The sequence below is a fragment of the Armigeres subalbatus genome, chromosome 2 (genome assembly GCF_024139115.2).
Source record: "Armigeres subalbatus isolate Guangzhou_Male chromosome 2, GZ_Asu_2, whole genome shotgun sequence".
In the NCBI taxonomy this organism is placed as follows: domain Eukaryota; kingdom Metazoa; phylum Arthropoda; class Insecta; order Diptera; family Culicidae; genus Armigeres; species Armigeres subalbatus.
The window spans coordinates 323,528,126-323,547,057 of record NC_085140.1 but is presented as its reverse complement, the minus strand read 5'-3'; the positions used below and the strand labels follow the sequence as shown (position 1 = coordinate 323,547,057).

The 18,932-nt window shown below is 39.4% G+C and overlaps 1 protein-coding gene across 2 annotated transcripts in view; it reads right to left on the bottom strand.

Moving 5' to 3' along the window:
• LOC134212697 (homocysteine-responsive endoplasmic reticulum-resident ubiquitin-like domain member 2 protein) overlaps nucleotides 1-18,932 on the bottom strand; it is a 29,453-nt gene that overhangs the window by 4,025 nt on the left and 6,496 nt on the right. The window contains exon 1 of one of the 2 annotated variants that reach the window (XM_062690781.1): nucleotides 43-165. The exons of the other annotated variant lie outside the window; for it this stretch is intronic. The gene's annotated coding sequence lies outside the window, so the exon portion shown is untranslated. Of the gene's footprint in view, nucleotides 1-42; nucleotides 166-18,932 lie in introns of those variants that run through there. 2 annotated transcript variants of the gene reach the window in all.

Here is an 18,932-nt window from a genome sequence, read left to right as displayed (position 1 = left end):
TTAGAACGTTTTTAAAATTTACTTAGTGAAGGTATTAGTTACCACTGTACTGCTGTAGCTATAGATTCAATTTCACGTCGATTCCAGGTTCTGCTTCTAACACTTAGATGATTCAGCACAACAACGTTCTGGACTGAACTGGCAAGCGGAAAACTCGAGCTACTCGATTCCTTCCTCGATTGACCGGAGCGCTCGGCCGTTTTTTGTTGGTATTGGCAGTCGCGCCAACTTAGTCAATGCGGCTATCAGCTATCAACTGCTGATTAGGTACAACCTCCATATAACAGTATGAGTGGGGGAACGTCGCGTCGTCGCCAGACGTATACCCGATTCCCGTACTTGCATTTTTATTACGAACGTATACCCAAGTACACCCAACAAGTGCTCATTGTGGAGCAGGGAAGTGACTCTCATTAACTGTATTGAAAAGTATAGAATTAGGAAATTTGAATCGCGCCATGAACCGAATTGTTGTAGCACGTATTTATTTGAAGTACGTATCAAAAAAATAAATATGCGATTTATTCAAAGCTCAGTCAAACTTGGTGGATTTCAACATTTTACAATTAGGCCAATCAAAAAGTATGAGTATAATATAATATAGTAAAAACCTAATCACATTTGTAATCACCATACTTTAAAAAGCAAATTTATCTAGCATTCTATGTTTTTATTGTGTTTTGGGTTCATAGAAGCCCACAGCTCAATGGGGTTTCAAGCAAAGGTGACGTAAGGCTACGCAGCTGTATGCAATGGAACTGTTACTAGCATATCAAACCCTGCGTTGCTTGGAATCCGCACTTTTGCTTTTCAATTGTTAAATATTGCGGCATCCCATTCTACATTGGTTTGAGCACAATTGTTTTGAATTTCCAATCAACTATATGCCATTTTCAAATTTGGTATCAGGGGTGATTCAACTATGACGTACACTACTTTTCGAGATTTGTAGACCCCCCTCTGTCTTGCTTTTTTGTATACCTAGTTTACATACTGTCACAAAATCTTAGAGCCCCTCCCCCCCTAAAACCTGTGACGTCATTGTTAAACGACCCCTCACCGTGAACTTTTCATATAATCACAGTTATGGAACATCACCTCAGATCATTATTTTCTTTCATTGAATAGTGGTTCTGAGAAGAACGGATTTACTTTAAACCATCAGGTATCAGGTATCAGAACGTCGGCTCAGGAGGCACGTTCCCCTCAATTTGGGAGATTTGTGCCATCGCCTTCACTGGCCTTTCTCATCATTTACCTGACGGAAAAGGAAGTGAAAAGGGGGAAGGAAGAGGAAATGAAGTTGGAAAGGAGAATGGGACCATTTATATGAAAGCCAATTATGTAGACTCACACGCATTCAGCTAGGGACTAAAGAGAGGTGTCACAAAAACATAGAGGACATAACAATGGACGAACGTCAAAGACGAAACACAGAGTGCACTGTGAAAAACGCATAATGCGAATCCATATAGGTGACAATCACAAAGTACATTGTGAAAATCGCATAATGCGAATCCATATAGGTGGCAATTTGTTGAAAACTTAGTAAAACACATATTCATAACCCCATTCTTATTTTACCTCACGTTGAGATTGAACAAGAGTAGCCGAACCCGAACGTCAAGAACGAAACACAGAGTACACTGTGAAAAACGTATAATGCGAATCCATATAGGTAACATACACAAAGTACATTGTAAAAAAAAAACGCTTAATGCGAATCCATATAGGTGACAATTTGTTGAAAACTAAGTAAAATACATATCCATAACCCCACTCTTATTTAACCTCACGTTGAGATTGAACAAGAGTAGTCAAAGCCGAACGTCGAAGACGAGACACAGAGTACACTGTGAAAAACGCATAATGCGAATCCATATAGGTAACATACACAAAGTACATTGTGAAAAACGCATAATGCGAATCCATATAGGTGGCAATTTGTTGAAAACTTAGTAAAACACATATTCATAACCCCATTCTTATTTTACCTCACGTTGAGATTGAACAAGAGTAGCCGAACCCGAACGTCAAGAACGAAACACAGAGTACACTGTGAAAAACGTATAATGCGAATCCATATAGGTAACATACACAAAGTACATTGTAAAAAAAAACGCTTAATGCGAATCCATATAGGTGACAATTTGTTGAAAACTAAGTAAAATACATATTCATAACCCCACTCTTATTTAACCTCGAGTTGAGATTGAACAAGAGTAGCCGAAGCCGAACGTCAAGGACGAGACACAGAGTACACTGGGAAAAACGCATAATGCGAATCCATAAAGGTAACATACACAAAATACATTGTAAAAAAAAACGCATAATGCGAATCCATATAGGTGACAATTTGTTGGAAAAAACTAAGTAAAAAAAACATTTTCATAACCCCATCCTTATTCATCCTCAAGTTGAGATTAAACAAGAGTAGCTGAAGCCAAACATCAAAGACGAAACACAGATTACACTTTGAAAAACGCATAATACGCATAATACCTATATGGAGGTGACAAACACAAAGTACATTGTAAAAAAAAAAAACATAATGCGAATCCATATAGGTGAAAATTTGTTGAAAAACTAAGTAAAAAACATATTCATAACCCCGCCCTTATTCAACCTCGAGTTGAGATTAAACAAGAGTAGCTGAAGCCAAACATCAAAGACGAAACACAGAGTACACTGTGAAAAGCGCATAATGCGAATCCATTTAGGTGACAAACACAAAGTACATTGTGAAAAAAAATGCATAATGCGAATCCATATAGGTGGAAGTTTGTTGAAAAACTAAGTAAAACACATATTCATAACCCCACACTCACGTTGAGATTGAACAAGAGTAGCCAAAGCCGAACGTCAAAGACGAGACACAGAGTACACTGTGAAAAACGCATAATGCGAATCCATATAGGTGACAATTTGTTGAAAACTAAGTAAAACACATATTCATAACCCCACTCTTATTTTACCTCACGTTGAGATTGAACAAGAGTAGCCGCAGCCAAACGTCAAGGACGAGACACAGAGTACACTGTGAAAAAACGCATAATGCGAATCCATATAGGTAACATACACAAAGCACATTGTAAAAAACGCATAATGCGAATCCATATAGGTGACAATTTGTTGAAAACTAATTAAAACACATATTCATAACCCCACTCTTATTTAACCTCACGATGAGGTTGAATAAGAGTAGCCGATTATCTCGGAGAAGTAAAAAGTCAACTACGCCATAGCTCCGGTTAGCGCAGCGAGGGCTAAAATACTGTGAAGGGGCCCTGGTGCTTCACAGGCTCCGTTTGCGGTTAGGTTCTTACTAGACCCCCCCGTTCTGAGAAGAACGGATTTACTTTAAACCATGCGCCTTTTCAAACATTAACAGCAACCAAGTGATAGTCCGAATGCTGCGAGAAGATATAACTTGCGTGCAACTGTTGTCAATGTCGGCACTTTCGATTTTCGCAATCGCGAAGTGTACCCCGGTATAGAAATCACATACGTAGTCCTACGTTAAAAGTACATCGAATAACTTGATCACGGTGTGCCAGTAGACCATTATTATAAAATAAAAATGTCCATCAAAACCAAGTACAGGGCTCGTTTTTTGTAGTTATTTTGCACCTTGGACTTGGAATTTTGTTTTTAGCAAATCAAACACAAATAGGGTAACCGGCGGTAATGTCGGCCCTGGATGTAACATTTTATCATCACGCAAATTAACCAATATTTGAGTAATTAAATAAGTCGATTTGTAGGGAGATATTAACCACTGCCCTATGGTCCAGGATACAGATTTACGCGGAACGATGCATTTTACGCCAACTACAAAATTGTTCGGAATAGTAAGGCCATCATTATGGTGCTATCAAAAATAGGGTGGCCCATTTCTCAGAATACTGACATGTAATGATCTGCAAAGTTGTAGCACAGCTTATTCCAATACATAAATATTTCTAAAAAAGTATTTTCTGTAGCTCTTAAGTTGGCTGATTTAGAGCAATTTTACCCACTTTGATTAGGGTGCACCTAAAAAAACAGTGTTCTCGATCTACTTTTTTTTTGTTTTCGATTTTTTGGAAAAGTCATCTTCAGGTGACTTTTAGAGCTCAAAAATGCAACTTTTGATGGGTAAATAAAATATTTTTTTTTTTCAAAAAATGATATCTCCGATTAGGGCAGACCAAAACAAATATGTTTATACGGCTTTTGAAAGAGCAATTCATATTCTTAGTTATGTCAAAAAATTGAAGATATGTTATTTTTTTATCTAAAGTTTTACCAATTTTACTAAAGTCATATTTTTCAAGTAAATTGATATAACTCGACAACGGAAGAAGATACAGACAATGTTCTCATAGCAAAACACGCGTTTTGAAAAGCCCAAAAAGTAACTGAAAATGAAATCAACAGCTTCAACACTTCTTTGACTATTAAAAACAATTCTCTTTCGTGAAAAGTCACCTTGATTCGTTTTTTTAGCAGCCATGTTTCGTTGACTTACACAGGCAGGCTGTGCAAGAGTGTTTTCTTTTGCCCAATAAAAGAGTTTTAAACTTGACGATATCGCGTCTGATCATCACCTCCTCATCGGCGAAATACGCCTGCGCATTGCACGGATTCGTCGGCAGGAGGAGAGAGTTGGACGACGGTTCAACACACGCCGACTGGAATATGCCACGGTGAAACGGTCCTTCGTTGAAGAACTAGAGACGCGTGCTGCAAATATTCCGGGAAGCACCTATAAGACCTGGAGGGAGATAGAGGAGCAAAGAGAAGCCAAAGCCGCGATAGAGCATTAGCATTGTTACGGTGTAATTCGTAGATTGGACACTAGTGATACTCATGTTTTACTTTTGAGATCCTTATCTAGAATGCTATCAGAAATCAAAAAGGGAAGTAGTCCTTGATTCCAGTCTTAAACAAAAATAACAAAAACATGAGGATTACTACTCCTGGCCACGCACATCATTACTGTAGCTAGGGAGAGGAAGGAAATGTTGATGTGGTACTTACTTAACGAGAGGCCACCGACTTAGCGACACCCTCATAAGTACCACGGAGTTGAATAATGAGAAAGGTATTCGTTGGATCAGGATTTGCCTGTAGCTGGCAATGTAACCGTGGTAGATCTTATCCCGTAACACACCACGTAAAGGTGTCTACCCAGCGTTACGGGTCTAAGCCAAAGCCGCGATCAAAAACCAGAGGAGCCAAAGTGTTAGCTCGTCAACGATACTCGGCTCTTGAGAAGGAAGTAAAACACTCATATCGACGGGACAAGCGAACGTGGGCAGACTCTCTGGCCGACGAAGGAGAAAGAGCCGCAGCACCCGGGGACATTCGTCTCCTCTACGATATCTCAAAACGCTTAAGCGAGGCGAAGATGACTGCAACGATGCCTGTGAAAGACGCGAATGATCAGTTATTGCCCGACCCAACTGACCAGCTGAAACGCTGGTTCGAGCATTTTGAACAACTTGCCAGCCAGGCCACCACAACCTCGACACGATCTGCCTAGGATTCGACGTATAACACGCGTCAATACCGAAGCTCCATCTCTGCTAGAGATTCAAACAGCCACCCAAATCATGAAATCGAACTAATCCCCAGGGGTCGATCGCATATTAGCCGAGATGCTCAAAGCTGACCCCATGACATCCGCTCAACTACTGCAACGTTTCGTCCGTAATATCTGGGACACCGCAACTTTCCCGGTCGACTACAAAGTATCTTAGTGAAGCTACCCCAAAAAGGGTGACCTGACTGTATGCGATAACTGGCGAGGCATTATGTTAATGTGTACCATTCTCAAAGTTCTCTTTTTTTTGTCTTTATTTAGGAGACTTGCAGCCCGAGGCTGGCTCGTCTCCGCTCTCAAAGTTCTATGCAAAGTTATCCTAGCCCGGATTCAGGAGAAGATCGATGCCGTGCTGGAAGATCCTGTGTGGACCATATTGTCACGCTCCGTATAATTCTGGAGCAGGTCAACGAATTCCAAGAGTCCCTTTAATTGGTATTCATTGACTACGAAAAAGCTTTCGACCGTCTCAATCACGAGACTATGTGGGGCGCCCGGAGACGCAAGGGGGTTCCTGAGAAAATCATCGGCCTCATTGAGGCACAGTACGAGGCCTTTTCGTGTAGAGTGCTGCACAATGGGGTCTTGTCCGACCCTATCCGGGCCGTAGCTGGTGCGAGGCAAGGATGTATTCTATCACCGTTACTGTTCGTAATCGAAGAGATTCTGGTAGGTGCGATTGACCGTGAACCAAACCGCGGGCAGCTTATAACCATGGAGCACCTAAACGACTTCGAATTGGCTGATGACGTTGTACTCCTCGCTCAACGGCGCTCTGACATGCAGAGTAAGCTCAACGACCTTTCCGAGCGCTCCTTCTTCTTCTTATTGGCATTACATCCCCACACTGGGACAGAGCCGCCTCGCAGCTTAGTGTTCATTACACAGTTATTAACTGCGAGGTTTCTTAGCCAGGTTACCATTTTTGCATTCGTATATCATGAGGCTAACACGATGATACTTTTATGTCCAGGGATGTCGAGACAATTTCCAATTCGAAAATTGCCTAGACCAGCACCTGGAATCGAACCCAGCCACCCTCAGCATGGTCTTGCTTTGTAGCCGCGCGTCTTACCGCACGGCTAAGCAGGGCCCCTAGCGCTCCTCTTCGACAGGTTTAGTCATCAACGTCAACAAAACCAAATCGTTGGATGTAAACACGGTGACCCCTTCCAGTTTCACAGTAGCCGGGCAACCAGTGGAGAATGTTGAAAGCTTCCAGTATCTTGGTTGCCAAATGACGTCAGACGGCGGTACCAAGATCGACATAGGCGCACGGATCAAGATGCAAGGGCTGCCTTTGCGAGTTTAAGAAATATTTGGAAAAACAGGCAGATAAGTGAACGCACCAAAATACGAATTTTAAACTCTAACGTAAAATCTGTGCTGTTATACGCTAGCGAAACATGGTGTGTATCCGTGGAGAACACTCAACGGCTACAGGTATTCATCAACAGATACCTGCGGTACATCATTCGGTCTTGGTGACCTCACAACTGGATCTCAAACAACGAGCTCCATCGTCGTTGTCACCAGAGGCCGATAGCAACAGAAATTCGGGATCGGAAGTAAGGCTGGGTCGGCCACACCCTACGTAGTGGCGGAAACGAAATCTGTAAACAAGCTTAGACTGGAACACAACACAGCGGGACATTGCAGCAGAGGCAGACCCAGAGGCTCATGGTGGCGAAGTCTCAATAAAGAAATAAAAGAAGTCGACCGAAATCTAACCTGGCAACAGGTTAAAGCGATAGATGGACAACGCTCAGGATGGAGATCTTTCAAGTCGGCCCTTTGCACCACCGGAGGTGTACATGATCAGGTACAGGTAAGTTGTAGTGCATATTTGGATTCATCACCAACATGGGTTTGACACTTGTAGTACCGGTACTTTGGTACTTGTTTGAAATGATGTTCTAGGATCTACGAATTGTCTTGGAGTTTGAATCGAAGAGCCTACCGAATCGACCACGTCTTCCATGATGTTCCCAGTCGCAGTATCAACCCAATTATGTCCTCCGAGTATTTGTCTTCTATTTGCGTTAAAATTCGCTTTAATTCCGTTAACCCCCGTAACGCTGGGTAGACACCTTTGCATGGTGTGTTACGGTGTATGATCTACCACGGTCACATTGTCAGCTACAGGCAAATCCTGACCCAACGAAAAACTTCCCCAATATCCAACTCCGTGGTATTTAGGAGCGTGTCGCTGAGTCGGGGGCCTCTCATTAGGTAAGCACTGAATCAACACTTTCTTCCCCTCTTCATGTATTCCTCATGCTTTGGTGATTTTTGTCCTAGATTGAAATCAAGGACCACGCCCACCTAGATTTCCGATAGTAATCTAGATGGAGATTTCAAACTAAAAAACATGTCCAATCTACGAAGTATATCCAATCTACGGTAACTATGCTATGCTGTGCTAAAATTCGCTATAATTCCGTTAAAAAAAAATCTTATGGATTAAGTATTTTCGTGGTACATTGAGAAACCTCCATTGGCCAATCTCCCAGATAATCAAGAATTCAATCCTTACAAGCTCACATAAATCCATTCAGCACTTACAGTAAGCCAAGGGAAACATTCTTACCACTGCATTTCTTTCAATATTTAGGTCTGAATACACTCATGTTGTTTTCTTTTTTGTCGATTGTGGCCTTCGTTTTAAATGAAACAATGGAAAAATATCCAAACATCTCAAATGCTAAGGAGGGAGTTACACCTACTCTATTTTTTCCAAGTTCGTTTATTTGGTAGGCTCAGGCTTGTATAACATTTTACGGAGCCATGGTTCTTTGTGATATAACAATCAATATTATTTTATTGTACAGTTAGTAAGAGAGGAATAGAAGCCAGTGTCACTACGAGACTCGAGGTTAGTATACATTGTTTAAGGATGGACGGGGCTTAGGATTTGGGATCAGGAAATTTCAGCTTCTCATCCGGGCATTTGGCGTTAGATACGATGTGGCGTGTCGTCGTGCTCGAGGAATTGTTCGACTGGGAGCATCTTCCGGATGGCAAAAGCTACGGAGCTCTACGGAACAAAAAGGCAGAGACTAAACGAGAAAAAAACACCCCTCACCTACTTTATTATAGAAAGTTCAACTACTATCAACTCAATGTCAGAGAACTACAACAAGGAATTTAACATGGATGGATTTTTTTAAAGAACTCGTGGAAAAATGTTTGAATATTCCTTGACATATTATTTGTATGAATCCCTTCACAAAAGCATTAGGTACATTCATAATTAAGGAAAGTCAGTAAATACCATAAAATTTACCAAGTTTATGGACTGGAGCTTATGAACAAATCAAATGAACATCCATCGAGGTGCCCCGGGATAAAAACTATCTAGAGAGCTTCTGGAAATCCTGGATTGTTTGTTTAATGTTTCAGGGAGACTTAAGAGACTGAAGTAATTTGTAAATTTTTTTGAAGGGAATAATTATCTTCAGAAGATATCCTAAAACATTTTCACTGAAGTAATTTCTGGACAAGACCCCAAACATCAACCAGTATATATCCTGATGAAACTGTTTTAAAAACATCAAATGCAGCGAATGTAAAACTGAAACATTGCCATTGACAACAACATTGTTCTCCTCTTGCGTCCGAGTATGATTGGTTATGGAGTATCGAGTAACGTTTAATTGAGAACATCGCCACTATCATTCTCTATATACCAATATTATTTGACCACCTAAGAACGTGAGGATCGATCAATGACTTTATAAGCTCATCATCAAATGGAAGTTCACGAAATGTTTTTGAAACATTGCCCACAGAATCTTGTTTGGAGCTGATGCTATGGAGGGCCGTCATAGGTCCACAAAGATAATATTCGGCGTTTTCTTAAAACAAGCTTTAAAATATGTAGTTGTTGGTTGTAGATTGACTTCTTTTGTTGGGCAAATGACATTAACGCTACTGATAATAAAACTGCAGCAAATTCAAAACGACTCCGACACAAAAACACTCAAACTAAATAATCTTAAATAGTAAACAGGAATGTTTATAAAAAAACTTTTTGGATCAGGCCTCAACATTAGAGCAACGCTTTGGAACCTTTGTTATTGATCCAAAATAGAGATTAATAGAAACAAACGCGATTACCCGGTCCGGGGTAGATTTTTTGTATAGAGACTGCCAACGGTCACACAAAAAACAGTGTAAAGCCTGAATTAAAAAAAAATCGCTATAAATTTTCAATATTGGGTTGTGTTATTTTATTCCCTGACCTCAATCAAAATTCGTTGGCTTTCCCTGAATTTCCAGGTTTTTTCAGGTAGTCAACACCCTGCGTATGCATAATAGGGATACTCAAAATTGATTCCCATATTCCGGGTTATACCAATATTTCCATCATCACTAAATGGATAGCACCCTACTGTCATCGCCTATATCTCTCCAATGGGAAAAAATGGTGGCTAACATCTCTGGGGTTAGCGCGTGGTGGGCCCCACTGACAATTCAAAATTAGTAAACAAAAACATCATTTCATGACTATTTTTTTAAGATGGAGTAATTGTTGTTAAGCGATTTGAATTAATTTATTACTATTATCGTTATGTACCGCGTATTGGTGCCGTGAAAAATGTGTTCGATTTTCAATTTAATTGTAATAAGACCGTCATTCAACACAACACGGTTAGTACGGTGCAAAACAAATTTGAATATTTGGTAACAATATTGTATCAGAAAATAACATCCACAGCAAAAAAATAACGTTAATTTTATGCTGGAGCCAGAAGCATAGCTGTGTGTCATCCGGCTGATGGATAGATATCATTTTCGATGATTAAATATGAGTAAATCCGTTACTTTACTCACACAGCTCCAACAAAAAATTTAGCACACCTAGACACAATAATTTGTCTTGTAACTTAGAAACTAGAAAAGATGGCTAAGAGATTGTTGAAAAAAAACTGAGAGAATCGGTTGGAAAACCATTGAGATAGGGTATCTGTTCCATTATTAATAACATGATCCTATATCAATAACATTCGCAAAACGGGCAATTTAGGCTCAATTTGTGTCGTGTTTTGTTGTTTTCCGACGTGCTCACTGCTGAAAAAAAATCACAAAAATGAGAAACAAAACAAATAGCGCACCAATTCTTTGTTTTCGAATGGTATTGATTTGGGTACATGGTATGAATTCAAGGAGCAGTTCCCGTAAATCCATTTGGAAATTTCGTTACAACGATTTTTTTGCAAGAATGTATCCGCGTAAGGTATTTTAGCGAAAATATCCTAGTGTTAACCGATCTTTGTAAATCGGACATATTCTAGAACTTTATACTAGAGCTAGAAAATCAAGGTTTTGGTTTATAAGCCCTAATCATAAGTTACGCGATCTTCTTTTTAAAGTATGAACTCCAAAAATTCATTTAATTTTTGAGCCTACTAAATTACGTTATATTCGAACAAATTTTTGATTTTGACAAAAGGTTTCAATGTCATTGAATGAGAGAACAAGTTTGAGGACACTAATTTAATTATCATGAATTTTAACAGCAGTGATGTTGTCGTGATTAACATTTATAGTCAATGATTTAAAGACAGTGTTACTAAACGGTACTTGGCTTCTGCCAATCATAACATAACTTCCAATTCATAACTATAAATATATCCGAAAATCAATCTTGAAAAACATATCATTGCAATATATAATTTCTTTAAAAATCTATATTGGATTTTAAAAGCACAAATTTACACTCATTCCCCTATCATACATAGAATAGAAGTACATGTAGCAAAAATTGAGATTCTAATTATCAGCCTAATCTATGCAAATAATATCAATCTCCCATAATGAAGAAGCCACAAGGGCATACTTAGTATGCCTTCAAGTGGTTTGTATTAGTACTGACCGTCAGTGAACTGAACTGTTTATTTATTATTGTTTGGATTTTCGCTACTCTCCTCTAACGGACACGTACGCTGCAAATAAAACTCATACCGTCTCAAATATCCGACACAGTGCTAGTGATGGCTAGTAGTAGCTCTAGCCGTACTGCACACACCGTTTCGGCTAAACGAGCTGTAACACATATGATATCTCGATCGACGAAAAATTACGTCAGCCCGTCATATTCGGTCTAACATTGATGCGAACGAAGTTTGCCTACGGTTTGCTTATCCATTTCTTATCAGCACTGTTTTTTTCCTGCTGTAAGATACGATTCAGCCGAACCTGGCCAGTGGCCGATGACATTATTGGGTGGTTATCTGTATTTGTTATTTTTGTACTGCATGATAACAAGTTTTCAGATATATAGATAATTAGAAATTTCTAGCAAATATTCATGTATCAGCTGAATCGAAATGAACATTTTCGCTTCGTCTGCGACTATCTAGATCAGTTAGTAAAAAAAACTAGTCCAAAGCATGTAATTTATCGCAAATAAACACTCTTGAGCGAGAACCTTAGCTCAAGGTTACGTGAAGCATCAGCAGTCGATCGCCGATGGATATTAGTCTTGTATGGAGGATACAGTGGCACGTCTGGCAAGCACTTATAGCAGTGTCGATAATCAAATAATCTAATGTAGTGCACATTAATAACCCTAAATCAGACTATCAACTATACTTATAATTAATTTATCACTAGCTGACCCGTTGAACATCGCTTCACTCAAAATTTGTTTTCAGAAACCATGATTAGTATTCACAAAATAAAAAAAGACGGGTGTATGTGTGATAAAACGATTCATCAGGAAGACTTGATTTTAATTTTCAAAAGATTCCATCCTTATCATTTGACTGTTCCTAGTCAAGAGATGAACACATTGCGCTGTTTGCAAAAAAAAACTTGATTAATTTACCTTGCGAAAACTCCATCACTTTGTAATCTTTACAAGTACTGCAATTTCTCAATTTCAATGAGAGATGTCACGCGATGTGGCCCATTTCAATAGCTATATGAACACGAAAAATGAAAGGCATGCTACAATTCCGGGACAGGGCATAAAAGTGTTCAGTATCTGCTTATTTTTTTTGTTTATTACCTCTTCCAACTCGGTGGATGTAAGGAATATGATTTATTTATCGAATCATTATGATTCTTTGCATAGGGTAAATGATGTATTTTGGACATCTGAATATATTTTGGACTTTTGGCTATATTTTGCGTGTTTTTCTACTTAGCGTTTGTTAAATAAATAGGAATCATGTGTCTGTTTTGCCTCGTTCATTATCACATTTCGAACCATATTTATGTATCAAAATAAACAAAATACAGCCAAAAGTCTAATAAAATATATTCTGATGTCCAAAATACCATCGTTACCCTATATCTATTAACATAAAGGAGAAACTTTAATTTTAAAACACAACATAACACCCTTTTATGACTGCTTTCATGCGAAATTGATCAAAGAGCCCACGATACTTTCATTTCGTCGCATGAGATAGAAAAAGGCGCTTTGCTTTCTGTCTTATGACGTTTACGACCATCTAATCCATCTGACCTTGGCTTGCTTTTCAACAATTCTATCAGCATTTCCTCAGTTGTTAATTGAAAGCTTTTTTATGCCCGCCATTGCATGAGTATGTGTGGCAAGTACAATGGATAGACTATGCCCACCCGAAAACATCCTAGCCCATACCGAGAATCGGATTGGCAATCCTATACGCCTTTGCTCGGAAGGTGGAGACCTTTGGATACGTAATGGCCTATCGTCGTTAAATTCAACAAGGATTTATTTCTTGTGGAACGTAACTTGTTGCGAAAAACTAGGCTGAGAATTACTGCGTAGACAAAAAATGTTGATTGATCGAATCGAATCCAATCGAAAGTAAATAAATATGATCAAGGCAACCGCGTGAACGGTCACGCCGATACGCCGGAGCACGTGGAGGCCAATCCAACCCAGTACATCCAGGAACGCCCGTTTGACCGATTGACCGCAGGGCTGGACGTAGGTGCACACGGGTGAAAGTATAGTCCCGAGCTATTCCAGTCTTCAGAGCCAATCCATATTCCAAAGAAGGAACACTAATCTATCGATTAGACATTTTAAACCTTAGAAACCTGCGGCGGACATCAGCTAGAGTACAAGCTGTCGTTTGCGTGCTTCGATCTTTGATTTTCAAGATCTAAGAAAAGAACATCGATACAGCAATTTAATACCATGCTCTACCAGCCTGTCCAACCATATCTCTCTAAGAAAAACATCCATGAAAAGTGTGACTGTAAAACATTCTTGTTGGCTTCTCGAAGAAAAGGATTCATGTTGCCACCCTACACCACTTGAGTTATCCAAGATCTCATTTCAATCTATGGAAGGATCACCAAGATCTGTGCCAGACCATTCTACTCGCTGGCGTATAGACAAACGACTTAAGCGCCATCCATTTTAAGGGGTAATTAATTGTTACATACTCCGTAGCGGATGATAACTTCCATGTCCACTGTTCTGCTGTCTGTAGCAATCAACACCTTTCTATGATGTGTCATTTATTTAGGGTCGTCGTAATTTTACGTTTGGTTTATCCTACAACACCAGTTATGCTTTACCAAAACATGATCCACTAAGCATGTACGTACCCATTTATAGTTTGAGGATAGATGAAGATCAGTTTGAACCTAAGGCCTTTATTTATTCGCTTTCCTAGGCGGATACAAATTTTATGTATTTGATTAAAATATGCATGTCCATTCACAAACAAATAATATCTAGAGCAACATATGATTACGGCCGAAAAACCAACAATGCTGAACCGAGAAAAATGAGGTTCAAGTTTTCTATGACTAATTTAATTCATTTATTGAATTTGAAACTCATTTCATGGCCAAAACCATGTCAATACAATACGTAAATGGTTATATTATAACAGCAGATTAAAATTAATTGAAAAACCATTCGAAATCTACAAAATTTCAGCTAAAACAAAAATTGCGCCGTTTACTCGCATTACCGGCAACACATCTGGTTTTTAAGCCGTTTGCTCAAAGCTAGTAACATCATCGGATTTGTTTAGATTTGTTAGCCAGAGTAGTTCTGCTATGCGATATATCAAAAACCTAGTAAGAATATACATTTTGAAATAACTTGAAGCAAGTTTTTCTAAATAAGCAATATAAAGTGAACGGCCTAAAACCCAAAGCAAACATTCCGCATGGTAGTTAAGGGCGCCAACAAAGGACTTAAAAACCACTAAGGTGCAAATGGTTCATGAGACGTTCACTCAAAATAGCAATGTGTTTCTTAAGAGATATTAAGTACGGAGTTTTACCAACGATAAAGAATAATTTACAAAGCAATCGTTTATGCTAGAAAATGAAAAATCATGGTTTTGGTTTATAAGCCGTAATCATATGTTACGCGAGATATGTTAGATTCATACATATTTATTTTTAAATCCAAATTAAAATTCTGTTTGTTTTATGCATGCACTCGTGGGTAGTCAAAGGGTTGGAAGCATATTTTTTCTTGCTTCTAAGTTGTTTTTCTGACATCAGCTAAAGTGAGGGGGTGCGATCTGGGGGCTTGCCTAGGATGTGATGGGGTTGGAGAACTTCTATAAAAAGCTGCAAATATCCGCAAGCAGGCCCTTTCAAAGCGACCGTGTGCCGCTCAAAGCGCACTAGCCTAGTCTTGGTGTTGGGTAGGACTTACAACAAATTTGACACGACTGATCGAGCGTCTGTTCACCAAGGAGTTACGGCTCCAACTGCGTCTGTTCTGGCATCCAGCGGCTGAGCATGAAATGCTATTCCCCGGAAGTTGTATCTAAGATGGCAGCCCCATCCCGGTGGATAGGGACCTTACTCTACTGCTCCCGAAACTTCACAAACCGTTCGAGAAAGATCGAGAACTGATTTAACGAGGACGACTTTTGGCATGAAACAAATAATACAAATAGGAACATGGAATGTTTTAACGTTAGCTCAGCAAGTAAGCTGACACAACTCGCCAGCAAGGCACGGCGCATGAAGCTCGGAATCCTAGGACTGAGTGAAGTCCGTTGGCCAAACTTTGGAGATCTCAAACTACCTCCGGGACAGGTACCCGGGCAGAAGCCATAAACAGAATAGCAAAACATGATATGGACTTGATTGATATAAAAGATAAAAGAACAGGCAATAATATCAAAAATTTGCACCGAAATATCATTTAGATATCAAGATATGCTATTGATAAGAACAAACTAATGGCACATGATATTGATCACTTATTACAAATAGCATAAGTTGATCTTCTGATGATATTTGAGTGCTAAATTTTGATATTATCGTCTGATCTTTTATCTCTTATATCAATCATGTCCATATCTCATTTTGCTATCTTATCAACATTTGATATTATTGAGTTATTTTCGTCTACTCGGGTATTGTTATACAGTACTGACCCGATTTTGTCACTCCCCGATTTTGTCTACCCCCGATTTTATCACGTTTTCGACCCGATTTTATCACGTCCCGATTTTGTCACGTTTTCGACCCGATTTTGTCACCCCAAAAAAATTGTCATTCTTTTTATTTTCGTAAATAATACCAAAAACAACTTTGATTTTCATGAAATAACTTTCACCGCCTGTAGTTTATTACGAACGACTTCTGAGTACCTGGGAAATATTATGTAAGCAATTTCGACAAGAAATAACGGGTACCGTTCGCGCATTTGGCCTTTCCAAGGCTTGAAATGATTCATATTTGTGGAATGAATTTAAAAAAAAGAAAAATTTTTTTTTCCAATTTTGTCACATACCTTGTTTTATCACCCCAAAATTCACCAGGGGGGTGACAAAATCGGGATATTACTGTATTCCGGTATTCGATAGAACAACACTTCCCTGCATAAAAGAGTTGGCTTCCTGCTTAGCGCTAAGGCGCTCATCAAGTGGGAACCAATTAATGAGCGAATAATAATTGCCAGATTGGAGACGAGCCAGCCTCGGGCTGAAAGTCTCCTTAATAAAGACACAAAAAAAAAAAAATTGCCAGATTCAGAACACGGGTAAGGAACCTCACGATAATCCAATGTTATGCGCCCACATATGTTGCCGTGTTACAGGACATAGAGAATGTCTGCGGTGAACTGAATGCCGTCATAGATAAAGTTCCGAAAGGTAACATCAAGGTTCCGACAACACGGACTATGAGCGTGTCATGGGACGTCATTGTCTTGGAGAAATGAGTGAAAACGGTGAGCTGTTTGCAGAATTCTGTGGCAATAACGACATGGTAGGTAATTGGAGGATCACCCTTTGCCCATGCACGTGAGTCTCTCGTGATTGACACGCATCAGCAAAAAATTAGACGGAGTATTCTAGATGTCCGGAATAAACGCAACGCTGACATCGCACCTGAATCACCTTCCAATTGGCGAAATCCGATTACGCATTGTTCGGATTCAGCGGCGGGAGAAGAGCTTTGGACAGCGATTCAACACATGTCGACTAGAAGATCCAGCTGTGAAGAAATCGTTCGTTGATAAATTTCAAAATCGGGCAGCGAATGTTCCGGAAGCGTAGAAGAGCAGTGGACAGCCTTCAATAATGCCTTTATAACAAACGACAACAACTTGGGTAAGCTCCGCACTCAGCGAAAGGAATGTATTACAGATGCAAAGAAAAGCAAAGGCCGCGATAGAGCGGGCAAAAACAGGGCAGCTAACTACGAGTCCCGTTACCGGTATTCGGCTCTAGAGAAGGAAGTTAATCGCTTCTACAGAGTGCAGACGCGATATGCAAGCGTGGGTGGACACTCTGGCTGGCGCAGGGGAGAAAGCTGCAACAACTGGCGATATTCGCCTCCTCTAGGATACCTCACGACGCCTGAGTGGAGCAAGGATGAATCCGAGGATGCCGGTTAAAGCCGCAACAGGTCAGTTACTCACCGACCCAACCCAAAATATTATGCAAAATTATCCTAAATCAGATACAGGATAAACTCCACACTCCGCCGACAGCGGGCAGAATTCCGCGCCGGAAGATCATGTGCGACCATATTGTTACGCTCCGTATCATCCTCAAAAAAAAAACTCAGCGGAGATGGGACAAATATGCGATTACAGGTAGTATAGCCTTTACGTATACTTAGTATACGAGAAAGGCAATATTTTTTTTAAACTTTATTTATGTTTTTTAAAATAAAAAAAAATGGAAATTTGACAAAATGACAAAAGCCCGCGAGTTCACTTGGTCAGGATTCTGCAAAATCGCACCAAGCGCTAATAAAAAATTAACCAATTTTTGACAGATATTTTCGTGTAGCAAAGTATGAAACCGAATTGAATAGCTTCAATTTAGATTGTTTCCTATTATAGGTACCAGAACTTAACGACTAATTCAATAATTCTAATAGGATGGCGTACTGCGGGTCGTGGGTTCGAATCCCATCGAAGGGAAAGTGGTTACCATACATTTTTCATATGAGTTTTCAGAACATTGTAAATTAATGTCCAATTCGGGTGGTTTAATACCCGGAATATAGGCAATTAACTTTGATTGATCTAATAGGATCCAAAATCCTGAATACGATACATTCTTTGAAGAGTGTAGCCGGAAGTAGTGTTCCGTGTTTCGTTTCCTTATAAACATGATGACTTAGCCACCTTAGCATTTATCGATACTGAGTGTAAGAAAATTTCTTGTATATTTAGTCTTCAAGCGATTCAAGGGTTTCAAGCAGTCTTCCCAACGAACATCAAACCCGCTCGGTACAAGAGTACGCGTACTCTTTTTGAACTCTCTTCTTCCGTTCGAACCGCAACGCACGATGATGTACTCAAACCCGAACTTGCGTTCGAGTTCATTTTCAAACCCAAGTTCAAACTTCGGTACGGTAAGGGTACAGTACAGCTGACGTGTTGTGTTTCACACTTATGTTCGTTTATTCCGAACCGTATACACGGTAGGTGCAACATTTATCATCGCAAATACGAACAGTTTAGGTGCAACTTTTTGACTGCCAACACATGTTTTCGATGGAGTTGATGATGCCGTCAATCAAATAGCAAGAAAATATTATTGAGATTTATGCAAGGATTTATATGATAATTTCGTCTTGTTTTTAATGTTTTTCAATATATACTTTATATTGCACACATTATTACACCAATTTTGTAATTTAATTTTGCAAATTGAAAACGTAAAACATGGTTAGGCATAAGGTTTTGTTTATTGTTAATGTAGAAAAATCTACAAAAAAAACAAATGGTTCTTGTGGGATTTGATAAATTGTGAATGCTAGAAATTTATGGAATCTAGCCGTGGAAAAGTTACTGGATTCCAATCATATTGTATGTTTATATTTATTTAAAACTTATTATAAATGAAGATTATTTCAATTACCGCCATCGACATTACTGACAGCCAAGAGGTCGATAACA